General features: G+C 37.2%; 1 protein-coding gene across 6 annotated transcripts in view; it reads right to left on the reverse strand.

Annotated features, from left to right (window-relative positions):
- Positions 1–17616, reverse strand: part of OLFM3 (olfactomedin 3) — a 61245-nt gene that overhangs the window by 28823 nt on the left and 14806 nt on the right. For 2 of the 6 annotated variants that reach the window (XM_035538045.2, XM_035538043.2), the window contains exons 1-2: positions 2831–2907; positions 375–532 (exon numbers count right to left, since the gene is read on the reverse strand). The exons of 3 other annotated variants lie outside the window; for them this stretch is intronic. The gene's annotated coding sequence lies outside the window, so the exon portion shown is untranslated. Of the gene's footprint in view, positions 1–374; positions 533–2830; positions 2908–17616 lie in introns of those variants that run through there. One more of the 6 variants, XM_050712383.1, reaches the window with a different exon arrangement.

Here is a 17616-nt window from a genome sequence, read left to right on the forward strand (position 1 = left end):
GCCTTCCAGCAAAGTGTGGTGCTTACAGGGCCTGAGGTTGTAACTGTGTTCAGCGGCCTTTCCAGGAAGCTTTCCTCCATGAATTTCTCATCACTTTTTAACTCATCTGTAACTTGGGGTGGCACATCATTTACTGATATGGAGTTCCGCGGTTTAATTATGTCCTTTGTGAAAAGTATACTTACCAAAAGTTGTGGTTAGACTGCAAATTTAAGAAATGCTGTGTTTAATTCCAATCTGTTGTTTTCCAATGAAAAATGCATTTTTGGTAAGTCTAACCTTGATCTACTTCTAATAGCCAGAACATCTTTTGGTTACTTAGTAGAAAAGAAAAAAAAATCATCAACGAGACTGAGAGGCTGGTCAGGCGTTACCTTGGCACGATGAAGGGCAGAGCGAGTGGAGGTGTTTGAGTGCTCAAAATAGAGTTCCTGTACCTACGGAGATACTTTGTGGCTCAAAGTTGGGTTTTGTCCCATGGAGCAGATGGGCTTGTGTTCAGGCTCCGTTTTTCCCCCCGAGCATGAGGTTGCTGTGCAAAGTAGTACGGTAGAAGTACACATAAGATCTTTTTAACATGACTTGAAGGATCAAGCATAACATTTTCTTAGAGCAGCAAGAAAGAGACAGAAAATGTAATGGAACATCACTGAACTCAACCTTCAGCATTGACTTTATTTTTTTTTTCTCTTTGCCATTTTAGGGTGTAGTTACATAAAATGTAAATCACAAATACAGAAAGCTAAGGCTATAGAGTAGATATGCGAATGCCATGTCCTCAGAATGTTGAAGACTAGAATAGCAGCAATGTTGGACCTTTAACACCTTTAAAGTTCTACATAAGATTAGAAGGGAGTGAATTTCAGTCAAGTGCAATTGTCCAGGGCCATGATATCAGTCAGCCAAGGTAGCATTCAATGTAGTATCATGAAGAAGTGTAGACAGAAACATAATAAGAATTTTTCTCTCTAATATAATTATAGGTGCAGAATTCAAATTACAATATCCAGGTCCTAAAAATGGAGAGAAAACATCTGAGACAGTTTTCTTCAACAGGAAAACTTAATGGTCCATGAGAAATCATTAAGACTACTGGATGAAGGAATAAGAAAGATCTGCTCTCAAGAGTCTCCCCATTGTGTAAAGGTATTTACAAACTTTGCTGTGTTAAAACTGTTAAAGCAACTTGTCAGAGGCTGGGCATTGAGCAAATGGTAGGACGCTCATTCTAAGTGCCTGATAATCCAAGATACCAAATGCATAAGAGAAACTACAGTAAAGTCCTTATGGTGTATTAACATGTGCACACCATAGTTATGTAGACATATTATCATGTCCCTATATTTATACATACTATTTATATTTATTCAATAATTTCAGTGGTTACTTTTACCTCTGAAAAAATGAATATCCTATAAATTTCTTCCCCTTTCCTGTATCTCCATTCATTCTGAATGACATCAAGAGCCAGTCTCTTTGCTGAACTCTTGCAATTAATTGCCAGCCTGTCAATTTCACAAGTAATTCCTTTTTTTTTTTTTTTTTTTTACTTCAGAGCTGAATTGTTTATCATTTCTCTATGTTGTATAATTTTCTCATATGGGTTCTTCTGAAGCACTTCAGCATTCTCTCTAGATCTGACTAACACCAAAAGATTCTGCTGTTCACCAGTTTTATCACCTTTTTTGTTCCCGTGTTCTTTAGAGGTTTAATAAGGACATGAATACCGTCAGTTCCAACACGTTTCCTTGAACGGTCGTGTTACATTTGTACCACATTGGGCTGCAGCTGTTTATATTTTTGTTTTTCTTTTAAACATTTTCTGATCCACAAAAGACCATACTCTGTCCCTTCCTGACTGTTTTAACCTCTGACAAACTACATTGCAAAGACAGTAACTTTTCCGAAGTCCAGATGAGTAATTACTGCTGATTATCCTTAATCCCGTGTATTGTCAGCTCCCACAAAGAATGCTGTTTGTTTGGGGGCACATGATTGTTCCTAACAGATGATATGCTGCTTGGCTTTTGTGTACATTCATTATATTCATTACATACAGAATAATCATTAACATATTTTAGAATTTTATTTTCTTCCAACTAGTCTGCCTGCTGAAGTGAAAACCTGCTGATGTGTGATTCACAGTATTGCTGCTAGATATGTCTTTAAAGGTAGCATACCAGGAGATACTCCTCTAGTATTCTTGTCTGGTTCTATAATTGCAAATTACCATGTAGGTGATATCTGGATTCCCCATGGTGCTGAAGTTAGATCTGCTGTAAGTGCATAAGGGCTTTAAAGCACATTTGCACTGCGGTGCAGTGACGTGATTGCAGACCGTAGAGAGATGCGAGTCTGCTAAAGCAACCCTAACCCAGGGATTGGTGTTAGTGTAGCTTACACTGGAAAGCTGCAAAAATGCCTTTCTAGGACCTTAAGTATTTAGAAGCTGTGTCCTATGCTGCTGCTAGACTAGGGTTTGTTTACATAGGCTACACCTTTTCCCTAGACATGGACTTGACTTGTGCAGTGTCAGCATAGGCAATATTTCTTATGTCATGTACCCATTTGTCAAATAGTTGCTTCAGAGTGGTACTGCAAGGGAACCCATCTGTGGGAACAATGAAAACATCGTTTTCCCTAAACAATGGAAATGCTTACTGGAACTATATTTTATTTGTGTTCTTATTAGAATTGTAGGAATGCTTTAAAAAACCTTTCTGTTAAAGAACAGAAACCTTGAAATAATTTTAGCTCTATTTCACCATAAATGTTTGGGGAAATTAAAAAATTGCATGCAAATATTAGAAAATTTATGTGAGAAACATACTTGCAATCATATATACAAAGACTTTTTCAGAAACCGTAGAAAAACTGAAGAGTTGTTCTCATCTAGTTAGATCATAAGTTTTTGTTGTATTTCCTATGTTTCATGTAAGCTCTGTTTTAAAGAAAAAAAAAGTGCAATTTAATATTTCCAGTTCTTGATACGCTGCTAAGAAATAGTCTTATGAACAAGAGCTAGAAAGTAATAATGCTTCTAAAATCTAAGCACTATTCTTTTAAAACATGTTACTGTGATTTATTATTATTATTATTTCACTGGCATAGTAACTTTCTCTTTTTGGAGCCAAATTATCTTAGAGTGAAAGCTAAATTATTTATACAGAATGACTGCATGTGCCATATTTTTATCTTATATGGAACTGTGTAAATCTAACAATTTCAGTGTTGTCAGCTGTGTTACTTGTATGCCAGCTTGGTACTATTCAATTATATCATAAATTATTTGCAGTGTAAAAGGTATTATTAAGGATAGTATATGAATGCCCCAATTTATTGGTATTAAATAAGAAGTATAAGGCTTTTCTAGTCTATGATATTTAATTTACTTTGAGTTCCTGTTAGATTTTCATATGGTTTAAATAGAGTCTAATATAAATGAGAATACAGCCCTACTTTATGTTGTCACGTTGAAGTACGATAAACTCTGTACAATAAAAGTAATTAACATCAGTATTAGGAATATCAACAAAGCAAATGTTCTGAGAGTCATAAATGTGGGAACACACACATAAATGCATAAAAATGTCTAATTATATCCTGGATGGAGGAAAAGGAACAGTGATTGTAAGAAAGAGGAAATAGCTAATTCAGTAGCAGTCACTTAACCCTCATATCATCTTATAAATGTGTGTAAAAACATATGGTAGCCTCCCAAACATTTCTTAGAATTCAAAGTCGTATTCATGGGTAAATGCTACAAAAACAGTTTTATTTGGTATGAAAATATATAACTTCTGTATAAAAGCTTTGCCTAAAACTGCATTTTGTGTAGATAGAGATCAAAGTGATTGCACAGTCACATCTCAGATTTCTTAAATAGTTTCCTTTGAAGCAGAGCACAGTCAGGAATCTTAAGCCACTCCAAGTTAGCACTTTGACAGGTTAGGTTTAGAAAGTAAGCTCATGCGTGGAAGTCACAGCTTCCCATGGTACAGTGGTGTTCTTCTGTAGCATGTACTTTCTTTTTCTTCATGTGATGTATTCTGGTGGTGACTCAGCAATATGTGGATTTCAAAAAAAAAAAAAAAAAGTCAGTGCATTAGTCATGTTCCTGAGCACTACTAATTATTCAAGTGAGGCTAATGTGTGTATAAACCCAAATTCTCAAAATTTGAATAGTAATTAAAGTTCTTAGTCCACCTTCAGCTCTGTGAAAGCACATCGTTGCCCTGTCAGTTCAATTCCAGTTCTCTGAATTTAGAAACCCTGAGGAATCACGAGCTGCTTCATCTAACTCCATTTTTGTTCAACAAAAACCTCTGGCTCTGCAGTGTGACTTGTAAGTAGTAATGTCCAGGTTCTTTGCAAGAGTGGATTGAGAGGCATGTGGCCTTTTTGGAGAACATTCTTACACCAGCCTTGTCGTTGCATACATACATGGTAGTTACTCTGGTCAGGCATCTCCACTGACGGGAGGATTGTGAAGGGAGGGCTTAAGAGAAGTCTGTTCTATCCTTACTAGTGCTCTTGAGGTGACATTCTTTCTAAAGTGGCCTTTGTTATCTGTTTGTTTATTTTTCAGGATGCTCTTAGTCCCTTTGAATGAAGAAAGACATTGTTCTTAGAGAGCATTTTCATTTTTTTTCTCACCTATTCCATTGTGTTGTGTAGTTAGCAATTCCCGAGTGCACAGAGTAACAAAGCAGTGTGTCTGCAGTGGGCTTAGTTGATGGTGTGAATTGCTAGAAGTGAGGACTAACATCTACCTAGTCGAGAATGATGAAAGATTGTGCAGAGTCCTTTCCCCCAGCAAAAGCTGAGAATCTGCATGCTTTGGAAAATCTTGAGGTCCCTCCTCTTGTCATGAGCAGCCACAGAATGACTGGGTGCAATGTGATATGCTCCTGGACCTGGTGTTGCTTGGGCTCAACACTGTACTGCAGTTTAATTCTTTTGAAAACCGCTATGGCTGCATATAAGGATTTATGCATAATCCCTCCTCCGGTAATCCTCTTGCTTAAGGCTTCTAACCACTTGTAATTTTTCCCATTCTCAAAATACATGTTATTCTGCTGAACAAAGCCTCAGTGACGCTGGCAGCTGAGGTAGCTGGCTTTCACAGAAGGTAAATTTAAAAAGGAACTTGGCTCTGCTCAGGTATTCAGAGGCTGAAATTCACTGTGCAGGTAGATCATATAAACTTGGAGTAGGGCTTGAGCCATGAAAATGAGTGAATTTGTTATAATTTAGTAAATTCAGTGTTTTGGATGGCTCTGAATTCATCTGCATGTCAGAAAACAGAGAGAAGGTATTTTCTAAGAACAGCAGTCCATCCCTGTGAAAGTGGCTGATATAACTGAACCTTCTTCAAGTCGATGTGTGCTTGCCATGTTTGGCAGTCAGTGATTACAGGGAGCTGGCACTGCTTTCTCAAAGGCAGGAGTGTGGTGGCTAGGGGATCAAAATGACAAATGTTTAAAGCTTCTATAATCCTATGTACTACAGGATTACAAACATTCAGACTATGAAAATAGTTTAACTGCAAAGAAGGATGGATACAAAGAGGAAATAGATATTTATACTCTGTTTTAAGGAAACCCAAAACCCTGTGTATATTGCAATTTGTGGGTAAGGTACTCTTCCAGTAAAGGGGTCTGACTTGCCATTCTGCAATATAATAAGCATAATGTAGAAATGATTACAACTATACAGTTCTTTTCTGTATTTTACAATAGTCTGTCCTGACCAAGCAAAAATTCTGTTCTGAGCTTTTGTCTTGCATTACTACATTCCAAGCCAAGGTTTAAATTTTCTGGCATCGAATACATTACCATATACAGAATCACTTTTTAAAGGTACCAAGAGGTTAAACAATAAATGTAAAGACTATTAAAATGAAACTGGAAAAAAAAATGATACGTCTTAGCCAATTTGTCAAAGTGCTGGTGTTGTTAAAGCAATTAAATAGCAATAAGAAAGCAGTCATGTCCATCATTGTTAGTTCTGGAAATCACTTTTAGATTTATAACTATAATAAAATAATTTAAAATCTCTATAAAAAGAGATGGTTTGACAGAAATAGGAAGAAGCTGAAGAAAATATTGCAGAGGTTGAGTGGGAAGTGGGAACCTGAAGAAACTACATTTCACAGATGCTTCTTTTTTTATTGACTTTTCACTTTTGATGGACTAGCAAATTATTGTTCATTGGTTTTCTTATGAATATAACCCATATTCAGTCTGTTGCAAATAAGGACAGATGGAAGCCACCTCAGCTAGTGCTTTGGGATGATGATGTTCATCATTTTCACGCTAGATGAATGTCATGGGACCATTCGCAAGAAGTAGGGTTTTTTCTTTAATGAAACTTAATGTAGGGGGGAAAAAAAAGGTGAAAGTACTTTCTCCAACTTGAAAACATGCTTGCTCTAGGAAAACTTTTGCTGCCTGTGTACTTACTTCTCACAAGGTTTCTTGCAGTTAGGGGAAGGAAGGGGTAAAAGGAGCAAGGAAAGTAGAAATATTAAAGCATTACTTAAGGGAGCAGTCAGTAATAACAAGAAAAGTTGCACAATGCATAGACAGTACGTAATTTTAAAGAAATTGGCTTTGTAGATAGTAATAAAATAAACAAGTACCTAGCTGTTGCAGTTTCTCCATTTTAGACTATTTAGCAAAGTTCTGCAAATTTGATGCAGTGGGTGACCATTTCAGGCTGAAGGCTGTTATTAATATTTTTATAAATTATCTCCATTAGGAGCTCTGTTTCTTTTACTACAACATGCATGTTTTATAGATAATAAAAGTCATTTCCTGAAAAGCACTTCAGCAAAACCCAGCTTGAATTTATGCCAGATTTTCATGGAAGAATTTAAATGGAGTTTTAAAATGTGCTAAATTTTAGCTCTGGAGTAACTTAATTAAATGACAGTCACTTTGCAAATGGCTTTTGCTCATTATAGTCAAATAATCACAGTCAGTTTAAAGGCAAAGCGTGACTTGCATGATTTGCACAAGAGATACATGACAGTTCTTTTGGCTTGGATGAATTACTTAATTACTTTGTTAAGCTGTGCCTCTGGACAGTGAGATTTTTGATTTGTTGTTCAGCGTGCTCAGGATGCAGATGAGTTATCCCATGAGATGAGTTAAAAGGAAACTCAGTAGATAAAGTTAGCACCGTGCACATTTTTACATCTGTAGTATGATGAATTAAAAATATTCTGAATTGGTACAGCCCAAAGCTGTTCAGCTCTGTAAGCTGTTGAATGGCTATAATACTATCTGCTGGAGGTGGACAAACATCAGCATCGTAAATGTAACAAATGGAGTTCCTGAGCCTCCCCAAAAGGTAAAAAGAGCTTTGGGTAGCCTGAGCTATATCAGTAATAGCCTCTGTTGGTGCTGCTGTTCTCCAGAATGAAGTAGTAGCTACCTTTGATGATGTATCTGTATTTAAACATAAGAACTGTAATGTTGTTCTTAGTTTCTGAAAATCTCAGGGAAAAAAAAAAAAAAGAAAAAAGATTGAACAATCTTTTTTAAAAAAGCTATTATATCTAAACTATTGGATTTGTTTAAAAGGTTTAACTTCTGATTTTTTTTTTTGCATTTAACCAAATAATTTTTCAAAATATTGAGTATCTCAGTATTGCACCAGGTCATTTGAATAACTGTTGTGACTTTCAAGTTGGTTTGATGAGAACAATTTTGAGGAATCCAAGTAGGTGGTATGCAGAGGCTTAGATTAAGTGCTGGTAACGTTCATTAGAAAATTATTATATTCTTTATTAGATGAGCAATATTCTTTATTAGATTAATTATATTAATTAGATTAATTAATTAGATTAATTATATTCTTTATTAGATGATACAATTAGGAGAAGCAGTCAAGTTTTTTTCAGTGAGTAGATGAAGCAGTAGCAGAAGTTGCCTCAGAAGCAAGAGCAGTCTTCAAACTTCTCAACTGTTTTTTAAATTTTTGGAGTGGTTCTTGCTACTTTGGACTTGAAACTGAACTTGTGTTCCCAAGAACTCTTTGAATACTTTTTTTTCCCCTTTGTGATATCAAAGAGTGGGAACACCAGATTTCCTCACAAACTCTGTTGTGCTTATTACGCTGTGATGGCTACAGCAACAGTACTGCTACAACATGGAAGCCAGAGTGATGCTCAGTGCTGTTCCTTACTCATGACTTTGGTGGGCTTCAAGTACTTTCTCTGAAGTCACAAAATGCAAGTGACTTTAAACAGTGATATTTGGAAAATAGGCTGCTTTGAAATTACAGTACATGTTTACAAAGGAATCATCAGCTTAATATTTAAAGGCAGAATCAGAAGGAAGACTGTGTTACTTCCATGACCCTGTGATGAATGTTGCTTCTTAATAGAAGAGATTGAGAAGTTGAGATCCCCTACTGCAGAACACAGAGTAACTTTGCTCAGCTAGTTTAGCACAAGTAAAAATATCATATTTCTTTTTGCTGTCTGAAGGATTAAAGAGAATTCTTCAGAGAACTGTCACCCAGTGTGACAGCCAGCAGAATTTCATAGTGATTAGAGGTTAAAAAATAAAAATTATGATCTTAAAAATACATATATGACAGTCTATAAAGTCTTGGAGCACTGTGTTCAGGAAACATAAATCAGGTGCTGTTCTCTAAATACCATACGTATCAACCGTACCAACCTGTAAGAGTTGCTTTAAGAAAAGGATAATCACTACATGGTCACTATGTGCATCTATACTTTATAAAGAATAGCTAAAACTATACCACAATAGTATAGCCACCTCTGTGTTTTTACTTAAACCATTCCATCATTTATCTCCTCAGCAATATTCTCCAACAATGTGAAGTTAGAAAAAAAAAATCTCATCAGGTAATAGTTACTTTGCAAACACTACAGAAACATTAGAGCACATAGAAGGACAAAGCTCTGCCATTTGAAAATGCATTGAAACAGAAGTACGCTTTATTGGGACTGGATAAATGATTTCTATTATGCAAATAGAGATAGTAATTAAATAAGGACTGTATATCAAATTAATAGAGGAGCACAGAAAAATGGAATTTCAGGAGCAGTATAAATATAATTTGCGAAGATACACAGATCATTTAAAAAATATGTAAAAACAAATCTCTTATGGATCACTAAACAAGAAAAGCTGTGTTATCATGGTGACACAAAAGCAAATCTGTTCTACTTGATTTTTTTCCAGGCAAGGGGAACTGTAAGAATAAAGTGATGCAGGTAAATGCCATATGCATAGATGTGAAAATGGATGAAGAGTTACAGTTATTAGAATACAAAACAACCAAAAAAAAACTAGCAACAAGAGGAGAAAAACTAGTGGAGATTGTCAAAAACTAGTAGGGTGAAATACCAGATTGTGTGGCAAATACTCAAGTGATAGTTGATCATATGGAATGTGGCGTTAGGTTTATTCAGAACAATCAGTGGAGATCTTGTTAAACAAGTTACTTACAAGTTTACTGGTGGATAGGCAGCTGAATATGAGCCAGCAGTGTGCTCAGGTGGCCAAGAAGGCCAACAGCATCCTGGCTTGTATAAGAAGCAGTGTGGCCAGCAGGTCTAGGGAGGTGATTGTACCCCTGTACTCGGCTCTGGTGAGGCCGCACCTCGAGTACTGTGTTCAGTTTTGGGCCCCTCGCTACAAGAAGCACATGGAGGTGCTCGAGAGAGCCCAGAGAAGGGCAATGAGGCTGGTGTGGGGTCTGGAGAACAAGTCTTACGAGGAGCGGCTGAGGGAGCTGGGGTTGTTTAGCCTGGAGAAGAGGAGGCTCAGGGGCGACCTCATCGCTCTCTATAGGTACCTTAAAGGAGGCTGTAGAGAGGTGGGGATTGGTCTATTCACCCACGTGCCTGCTGACAGGACGAGGGGGAATGGGCTAAAGTTGCACCAGGGGAGGTTTAGGTTGGCTATTAGGAAGAACTTCTTTACTGAAAGGGTTGTTAGGCATTGGAATGGGCTGCCCAGGGAAGTGGTTGAGTCGCCATCCCTGGAGGTCTTTAAAAGACGTTTAGATGTAGTCCTTAGTGATATGGTTTAGTGGAGGTCTTGTTAGTGTTAGGACAGAGGTTGGACTAGATGATCTTGGAGGTCTCTTCCAACCTAGACGATTCTGTGATTCTGTGAAGTTTGATATAAAAACAAACATTTTGGAATGCTACCTTTGAATTAATTGCTAATATGTTAAAGAAATATGTTAAAGAAAGCCAGTTATTGTTTTTATTCTTTCTTTTTGTACTTTGTGCCTTTGAGGAATTAGCGTTTAATTCAGAAGACTTTGTTCCTGTGTTGCTGCAAGTTTATATTGTCCTGGACTTGGTAAGCATGCCAGAGCCAAATGACACCAATATAGGAGTGAATGCTGGGGATCAGGAGATCAAATAGATTCATCACAGGAATGGCTGGATCTCTTGATTTGACTTAGAAGTGAGGTATTAGAAGTCAGATGCATTAAGTATGCATTTAAGAGGGAATGAATGGAGTCTCTAGTGCAGCTTGCTTGGCAGTCACAAGAATGTAATTATAATGGCTTTTTAGTAGGGTGGAAATATCCAATTTCCCCAAAGACCAATCTGTCTTAGCAATGCAGACTTTCTGACTTCACAGTCTAATGCTTACTTCACAAGATGCCTCATTTCTCCTTATGTAATGAATTGGAAATAACATTGTTTCAGAGCACAAAGTGCAAGTACTGCTTCATTAGACAAAACAATTCTTCAGGAGCTTGCTAAACAGAAGAAGAGAGAAAAGTGGCCCTGCAGTCTACCCATGGACTTAAAATTTTAAATATTTGATAATTGGAGAGAAGATAATTAAACATATTACCCAGCAATGAGATAATCTGGAGAAAATTGGCTAAAATGACCACACAGACCCTTTACAAATGAAACAGAAACTGAAAGGATTGACAGTGGTAAATATCAGTGTTTTGGAAAAGAAAAGCATCCCTGAAGGAGAATATGGCTTATCAGATGTTGAAGGACAGATGATAAACCCCATATTACTTACAGCCATTAGTTATGCCAAAGGCATATGAACTGCAGTGCAACTGTAACACGGTATACTGTTTCATGCATTGTGAATGTAACTATTAGGATAAAAGCCTTCCAGCATTCTGTATGGACAGTTACATTAATGCACAAAGTCAGTCTTCAGTAATTTTGAAGAATCTAAGACAATTCACAATCTGTATTTGTACTTCAATTTTAGCCTTCCGGGTCTGGAACACAGTCTGCAATCTATTGTAAAAGAGAAAAAAAAATACTACGTAGGCAAAGACTTACAAGATTACATGAAAAATAGGGAAGAAGGAAAACAGAGCTATCCCAATAAAATAGCAAATTAAAATGGAAGGAAATGTATGCAGTAACAGAATAACCTGAGATTTAATGGATAATTCCCTCTTTTCGGCTAGAAGCAGTCAGGGTAAAGAAACAAGAGAGACAGTAGGTGTATGGGCTTAGAGCAATTGGTGGAATGTAATTATGGAAAGCCAAATGAGGTAATATTCTTTATTCGTTATTATAGTGACCCTTTTTAATAAGATTTTTCCTCAGTCTGGCATAATATTCCCACTAGGTAATATATTATCAATCTACGAAAAGAAAACTACTGTAGCTGAAAATTGAACCCTTTCACATTGAGGGAGAATGAAACAGAAGAGTAAGAACTAGGGCTGACATAATTTAAGAAACAGACACCTTCTGGTTTGTTTGGATGCTTTGGGACTCTCAAGCTGTCCTGAGCTGGCTGAGAAAGGCTGTCTCTGCATGAAGAGGTCTCTAGGCTATAATAATGTGACTCTTTTGCTCAGTCTTCCTGGACCTCTAAGATGATCATTTGTTGGTGTTGTGTGCTTCAGTCAGCTCTGATTTATGTTATGACAAGCAGGTTCTCCTGGCAACACCAAGACTTCAGTAGTGCAAGTGATTTATTATTATGTTAGTCCTCCTGCTCTGGTCTTTCATTGGATATGTGTCAATGGTTCGTGAAAAAGCTGTAATCTTTAGGAAACTGCAGCGCAAAAGCCGGGTTCTAGTGCTAAAATACAGTTTAGAAGGAAAAGGAACAGTGTTACTGTTTCTTCTGAGTTCCTTATCAATAGTAAAGGAGTGTGTATGTGTCACTAAAAAATCTTGTGTACAGTGTTGCTTTTTGAAGTTTTTTATTCCATGCAAAAACTACCCAAGTCTCATTTTGTTTTACTAAAGCATAAAGAAATTTAAATGTGAATAACATTTCCTACAACCAGTACCCAGTGAAACCTCTTTGACTCCAATGAAAAACTGGAGAGAGTTTCCTGCTACAAGTTGACTGTATTTCAGGAATCAAATTATGGCAGAAAACCTCTTATTTCACCATATGGAGCCACTGACTATTATTGCGGCATTTTTTTTCCTGCTTGTGATACAGTCATTGATATCTTCTAATTAACAGAATATGCTCAAGAATGTGAAATACAAATTCTGCCTCTGCTCATAAACATAAATTACAGGTTACTCACAGGAACTGAAAAGAATACTTAGAATTGAGGAAACTGTGTATGGAACTTTCCAAAGAGTTTTGTAAAACACGATATGAATTTCTAAAAGTATAGGGCATTATTATCATCACTTAATACATTGGTATTTCAACATCACATAATCAAATAACATTGGTTTCAAAGATGTGTACTTCTGTTTAGTGTGTTCCTGAAACAGAAGCACTGAGGTAGACCTTTCTAGGCACACATGTCCTGTGCTGCGCAGGTGAGAAGAGCACTTCCAGAGGGCAGCAACACCCCAACTTCTTGCCCTAGACCTTGCACAGTGCCGTAAGAGGGAGGATGCATCTGTGAGAGTGGCTGAGGTTGTTTTAATACAAGTAGCATCCTATCAATTGAAATATAAGTACTCTAAGAAGCTGTTGTGGGAAACAAATGGAAAGTCATTACTGTATTTAAAATAGAATCATAGTATAAAGTTTAAGTATAAATATGGTATATCTTCTTTTATAATTAAGGCAACACTAACAAAGAAAATAATGAACTGGAAGTAACTTAAAGCCTAAAGGGAGCGTAGGGTATGCCAGTTGTGTGTTCAGAATAAAGTTTGTGAACTTCATGCCACACATAATTTACAGCACTGACTGCATCACTGTTTTTCCTCTCTCTTCCATAGCACCAGCTTTTAGATCTGCTCATTCCCAGTGGCACATTCCATCACATACCCCAATGCATAGTTATAAGTGACAACTCTGTAACTCTTAGATGATAAATTCCATAAGGTGATTTCAGAGACTTCAGAGCAAAAAGAAAGAGCTGCATGGCCTGAAGTCTTTGTTAGTTTGAGGCAGATTTGCTCATTTCCAATTTAAGGAAAAAGGTCTTACGACAGCCTCTGTCAGCGTAAAACACTCAAAGATAATTCATTTCAGTTGTATTTCTAGGATGATGCAGGGCTCAGAGTTTATGAGAAAATGTACATCAAAAAGTCAAATAGAAGAACTGTGTTATCTTAGTATATGTAACTTAGCCATGCCTCTTAGGTTCTCGTCAAACCAATTGTTACATTTTTATCCCTTTAAGACTGTCTGGTTTGTGTTCATCTTTTCTTTGTGTTTGCATGTGTGCTCAGGCTATGAACTGCAGAGATGGCATAATGAAGGTTAATGGAGCTCTCAGATTCATGTAACTCATATGAATTAGAAATTACTAAAACAGAGAAGGCTCAACAAAATCAATTCTAAAAATACTTCATGCAGAGTTCATAATGGACTAAATAACACTTCCAAACAGCTGCATTGTGATTTTGCCAAACTGAGATAAAATAAATGCCAAAGAAGTGTCAGAGTGAACAAAGGAAGGATTCCTCATGTTTCCCTTTACAAATATTTTTTCTATATTATTCCTTTAGTTGTCGGAGATGGAGTAAGAATAGAAACAGGAAGAAACACTCAAAACCAAACAGCTCTGGATGATTCCCTTCTTCCTCCAGTTGATAAAGGAAAGTTCCTGAAAACTCTCATCTGAAATCAAACATGTTAACAGTATTCTCTTCCTTATTTTGGTAAACACCACAAGCATTACAAACTCAGCCTTATATTATGAAATCAGCTATGTGCCTGCTGAAGAAAATAAGGAAGAATGAGTCCTGTTCTTCCCACAGAGAGCTATACGGAATTACAGAGCAGGGAGGGATACAAGAACAGATATAGCTTTGCCTTTTCTCTCCCCAAGATCCCTGCCACTGCAAATGAGCCAGTGTGACAAGAATAATAAATTTTCATATCACTAATAGCTATAATTAATGTCATTGAAAGGAAAGGGGGAAACATTTCTTCCTTTGTGCTGTTCATGTAATAGTAAAACAACGTAATGCTCATTAAGAACTGCATCCTGACAGTGTAATTTAGATATAGATGACCTATATAGTTTCTAAAGGCTTAATCTTATAAAGACAGGAAGAGTGCTCTTAGATCATCCGGAAATGAATTGTACCCTACACACTAGAAAAGCTTGAACAGTTTGGAACACAATTTTCATTAAGGATAAGGGATCAATTTGTGTCACTTGGAAAATAATTCTACTGCACTTTCAACTTTTCAGGTTCAGTCAGTAAAAAACAGACTAATTTTACGGTAGGATTTCATGATAGGCATGGTGTGGAAACTCCAGGGAGGTGGAAGCTGGCCCAGCAGCCCAGTTAATCAGCCAACCTCCTCGGTGCCATGGGAGTTCCTCAAGGGGACTCCACAGAGCTACCACATAGGGGTTAGTTGTAGGTTATCCAATCTCAGGTTCTTTGTTCAGTGAAATTTTAATTCACAGAAAGACATTAAGCATTTAAGTCCAGAATAAGTCTGACTGAACTCATCATTTCATTGACTTTCACTTTCAAATTGCTCCTTAATTTCTCTTTGGTAGTAATAATAATTTTAATTTAAATATCAACTTTAACCTAAGGATGTCATAGTATTTTAAAATGGTCAGTCCAGCCTAGCCCCCCCCCCCAAAAAAAAAAAAAAGGCAGTTCTAAAAGCCTCCTATATGATATGAACATTGTGACAATGTATTCTTGTTATGGGTATGGAACTACAGTTAAATTCCTGAAGCACTGGAGTGACTGCAGTAGTAGTAGAACTAAATGTAAAGTTTGTTGGTTGTACTTGAGTACTCCTGTGATGAAATCTAGCCCATAAGCTGTAGGTTTGGAATAGAAGGGGTATGCCAAACATGATAAAAATATATGCTCTGTGTGACTCTCAGTAGCATGTCTATATGCTACTTCACAATGTATGAAGAATATATGTGCATGTGTGAGACATCACCTAAATGCGCTTTGTTTCTAAATTATGCAAATACTAGGCACTAAGTGACAAGATTACCTTATTGTTAAATGTGGTAAAGGCAGTCATATATTAATAATGTGAAACAATTGTTATGGAGAGCTAAATCTCTAAACTCTTATTCATTTAAGGATTGAGGATTTTGCTCCATATTGTCTCTCGCTAAATGTACTTTCTTGACTGCAAGTGTGCATAGTAGGAGAAATGGTGTTGTCTGTCACTGTGTACAGAGACAAAAGATACCATTCCATTTTTCTCATCCTGCTATTGCACTGTTCTCCAAATAGTCTTTGAAAATTGAGCTGAGGAAAAAAAAAAAGATATGAATTCAAAACTACCATATTTGTATTTCATAGATTTTCAGTCCTAGTGTTAGCAGATACTGAAACAGTGCCTGCATGATAACTGACAGAAAAAAAGGATGAGCAAAATCTTCAGTATCAATGAGCTTAGCATTGTAAGCTTTTCTGTGTATGAAATGCAACTCTGAGCTTACCTTAGGGTGATCACCAGTGGTGCCTCTGAGTATCAAATGAATGCAGATTATGTAAGTTCATCTGCCTTCTTTAAAAATAGAGCCCTGTTGTGTCTTTAGCTATCTAGGAGCAAACCTGAGAGCTGTCATCAGAATACTACTTTGTTTACACACCCGTTTATGGGATGTTAGAATTTTGTTCTCTTGGACATTGCTTTTGCTTGTTGGCTCACCAGATACACAGAATGAAAACACTCTGGGTGATTTATCCTTTCCAAAGCATAACAATTCTGTTTACTGTCTAGGGGAAGAAAATCTTTATACGTGTCTGGTCAGCTCAGAGCAACCTGTAATAATGGACAGCTGTTTGTCAGAACGTGTGGGTATTTTTTTAAATACTAAGGTCTTACCGGAATGAAATACTTACGTTGCAGTTTTATTTAGCAAATGGTGATTAGGGAGTAAGTGGTAGCATTGTTTTCTTTGTTAAAGATCTTTCAAGCAGAAAAGAAAAGACGATTGAGAATTTTGCTGCATATGAAACAGTCAGACTGCTCTTTAGTGCTAGAATGGGTCCAGCTCCTGACTGACCCTGACCTCTCTGAGGAGCTACGGTGACAGAAATGCCTCCCAGAACATCGTTTTATTTCAGTGTAGTATTACTTTAGCGAGGAGGAGGGAAGGAGGGAAATGGGGGCTGGGAGGTTAAATGGTGGTCAGATTCTATATCATTCCCTGAGCTTTTTAGTGATGTGTAGGTGTCATCCCAGGTATAACCAGTAATTACTGGCTAGGGGATGGCAGGATCACCTTAGGACTTGATAGCACCACAAAATTATGGCAGAGGTTGGTTAGGGTCAGACCCTCAACTGATACAATTCTGCCTGCCTGACTGCTAACAGTGCTTTTGGGCTGGAGCATCTTCCAGTCAGAAGTAGAGGCCAGAGAGTAGATAAATCTGTTATTCTTTTGTACCACACACAACCTGAATTACCAAAGCAAAAGGGCTTATCAGAAGGGTTACAACTTCTGGCATCCTTAGTAAAATTCTGGTCTGTTCTTGGAAATATCCAAAGTCACAGAATGATCCAAGCAATATGCTATCTGTATTGATCTGCTGTGCCTGGCTCCTCCGCTTTGGGCACAGTCACTTTGTCTGGTATTAATGAAGAAATTCATTTCCATTCTTCCTTTCCTACAGCACTCATATGTTGGCTTTTACAGTTCTCAGTGTAAGAGGGCTTCCCCCCCCAACCCCCCTTTTGAATCTTCAGAAATCCCAGAGCAAAAATAACTAAGCAATCTGAAGTTTGAGAAACTTTCAGAAAGTTTTATTTTTTCAGGCACTAAAAGAAAAAGAGCTCTGAAATAGGAAAATAAAATCATTCTTTTCCCCCCAAGGACTTGCTTTGGAGTGCAGTGCGATTGTAGTTTTCTGATACAATGTCTTTATAACTTTGCAGCATAAATAAATAAAAGCTGTAAAACAGCTCAGGCCTCTGCCTCCCTTGGGTAGACAGAAGTTTTAGAATCAGATGCTTCTCAGATGTTCTGTGGTCATAAGTCAATCCCTAGTCTTTGCCTCTATTTGCCTGCTGCAGTGCAGGTACTGTTTGCAACTATATCGATCCTTGAGCAGAAACATTGGCCTAGGTGTTCTAATGCTTTTCAACTGTACCTCAGACTAACTTAACTCTAACACATGCCTTTTGTAGCTACAGAATAAGAAAACTTATGACTTTGAAATTGTGCTATATGCACCCCCCATGGATCCCAAAA

This window comes from Cygnus atratus, chromosome 8, assembly GCF_013377495.2.
Source record: "Cygnus atratus isolate AKBS03 ecotype Queensland, Australia chromosome 8, CAtr_DNAZoo_HiC_assembly, whole genome shotgun sequence".
NCBI classification, from domain to species: domain Eukaryota; kingdom Metazoa; phylum Chordata; class Aves; order Anseriformes; family Anatidae; genus Cygnus; species Cygnus atratus.